We start from the raw sequence: 2,954 nt of genomic DNA on the forward strand, positions 1-2,954 counted from the left end.
TTAGAAATGAGAAAACCATAGCCCAAAGAGTTAGTCACTTGATCAATATCGAGCACCTGCTGGCAGCTGTGCAAGCTGACACCCACCTCCCCTAACCCCTGTCCTAGTGCCCTCTCCCTAACACCACTTGATGGACTTTCTGAAGGTGTGTTTATTTCACTGTTATCTTTATAACTATTAGGATGGTTTTGGTTGCAAGTATCTCAAATGATTTTTAAATTAAGGGATTTAATGTACACATATCAAGAAGTCCAGAGAAAGGTGGATTCCACTGTTGGTGAGTCCAGAGATCAACAGCATCATTAAAACCACAGATCCTTCCCATATTTCCACTCTGCCATGCTCAGCATGTCGACTCTGGTTCCCAGGGTAATTTCCTTATTATCACAAGATAATGATGGCAATTCACATAAGTCCTTAAGCCAGAAGGGGGAAAATATCTTTCTTGAGCCCCTTTTTAAGAGCGAGAAAACATCTATCGGGGGCCCCAGAGAGCTTCCCCTTCCACTCCATTGGTCGGAAACAATCATTGATGGGAAAAACAGAATCATCACTTTGGCTTAAGCTACTACATCTCGAAAAATGTAAGGTGCCACTGATGTCAGCAAAGTTGAATTTTTTAAAATATACATCTTAGAAGTATTAGAAAATAGTATCATGAATTGTTTACCTGGAGGAGAGCCCGGTGGGGGGAGAAGCTGAGCTGATTGGGAGGCTTCTGTGGGTACACATCCCCTCTGTTCACGTTCTATTGGTCAGAAATAGGGATGCCTGGGAGATGTAGCTTAGCTGTGTGCCTGGGAGGAAAGAGTACCACATAGTCTCTGCCCGTGGCCACCTAATACCTGGACCAAATCAGTGTTCTGTTAGCAAGAGAGGGGATGTGAGTAGCTATAGGATAACTAACCTACAGAATGTACAAGCACACACTTGTGGAGAACAAGCTTTGAAGATAAGTATCAACTTCTTCCATAATCTGCCCGTGTAAAGACTGGCCTTTGTGGGGTGGTGGTGGTGTGATGCATTGGGAGATTGGGATTGGCATATATACACTAATATTTATAAAATAGATAACTAATAAGAACCTGCTGTATAAAAAATAAATAAATAAAATTCAAAAATTCAAAAAAACCAAAAAAAACCCAAAAACTGGCCTTTGTGAAGCCTAAGTCCCCACTCTTGAAGTGTGGGCTGAACATAGTGAATTCCTCCTAAAGACTAGAGTATGTGAAAGTGGGGAACAGGGTAAATTTATAGTGGAGAAACCTGACAAACTCTACCTTAGCCAGGTGATCAAGGTAAACATCAACAGTGATAAGGTACATGTTCAGACTTTTGATGCGATGGAATGGAAATGATCCTCTACCTTGAATGGTCTCCTCCTCAAACCTGGTAACTCCAGGCTAATCATGAGGAAAATATTAGACAAATCCCAGTTGAGGACATTCTATAAAATACATGACCAGTACTCCTCAAAACTGTCAAGGTCATCAAACATAGGGAAAGTCTGAGAGACGGTCACAGCCAAGAGATGCCTAAGGAGATGTGACAAGTAAATTTAATATAGTATACCAGGTGAGACCCTGGAACAGAGAAAGGACATTGGGTATAAACTAAGGAATACTGAATAACGTATAGACTTTAATTAATAATAATGCATGATTATTGGTTAATTGATTAGGACAAATGTACCATCACTAATGTAAAATGTTAAGAATAGGGGAAACCGGGCATAGAGTACATGGGAACTCTCTAGGCTAGCTTTGAAATTTTTCTGTAAATCTAAAATTATTCTAAAATTAAAAGTTTATTTATTAAAAGAAAAAACCTGGCATTTGCTTGAGCCTGAAATAAAGCAGAGCTCGCTCCTTCTCCCTTTTGAAAAATATTTTTGTTCAGAAGTAGCTGCTATTAACTTGTGGGGAGCCTGTGCCCATGCAGACATCTTGACTAAATTGATTTTAGGTTGAAGAATTTCCTGTTTCTCTAGAGCCATTTACTCATGGAACCTTTGCTGCAGTCAATGAAATTGAGCTATTATCAAAATGCTATTTCATACTGTATGCTACAATAGCTTATCGAGTGCTACAGCTTCTAATGCTGTGTTAACTGCCTGCTGCTTCTTTTCAACTCACATGCGCATGAACTGCAAATACTCTTGTTGCCCTTCAGAGCCCTGCAGATAAAAGATGACTTGTAGACAGTCAAGTTACTGGGCCAGCACAACACAAAAGGAGAAGAAATAAGAACCATCCTCCATTTCCTCACCACGACCCCACACTCTGTTTCCCAACACACACACACACACACACACACACACACACACACACACACACAATTGTCTATATAATGCCAAAGTCACCTCTGGAAAACTCTGCAATTTTTGCTCCCAGAAGAATGATCAGTGAAAACCTCCCTCTGTAGCAAAAAGGGAACATACAACATTGAAATTCCTAGTGTCAATACAAACTGTAAGATAGTACATTTTGAAAGATGTCACTGCTCAAATTTCTAATTAAGATACAGATACCAACATATCCTTTAGCTCTTTAAATATGAAATGCCTTTAAAGTGCAGGTACAGCCATGCTGTGTGATATGGAGAATTATCAACTCATTTCTCTGCCCCCTTTTACTTCCTAAGGGTTTCCTTTTTTTAAAATTATTTATTTTTTATACAGCAGGTTCTTATTAGGTATCTATCTTATACATAGTGTATATATGTCCATGCCAATCTCCCAAATCATCCCACCACCACTCCCCTCCCTTGCATTCCCCCCTTGGTGTGCATATGTTTGTTCTCTACATCTGTGTCTGTATTTCCGCCTTGCACACCGGTTCATCTGTACCATTTTTCTAGATTCCACATATATGCGTTAATATACGATATTTGCTATTCTCTTTCTCACTTACTTCACTTTGTATGACAGTCTCTAGGTCCGTCCACGTCGCTAC

The sequence above is a fragment of the Balaenoptera musculus genome, chromosome 10 (genome assembly GCF_009873245.2).
Source record: "Balaenoptera musculus isolate JJ_BM4_2016_0621 chromosome 10, mBalMus1.pri.v3, whole genome shotgun sequence".
Taxonomy (NCBI): Eukaryota; Metazoa; Chordata; class Mammalia; order Artiodactyla; family Balaenopteridae; genus Balaenoptera; species Balaenoptera musculus.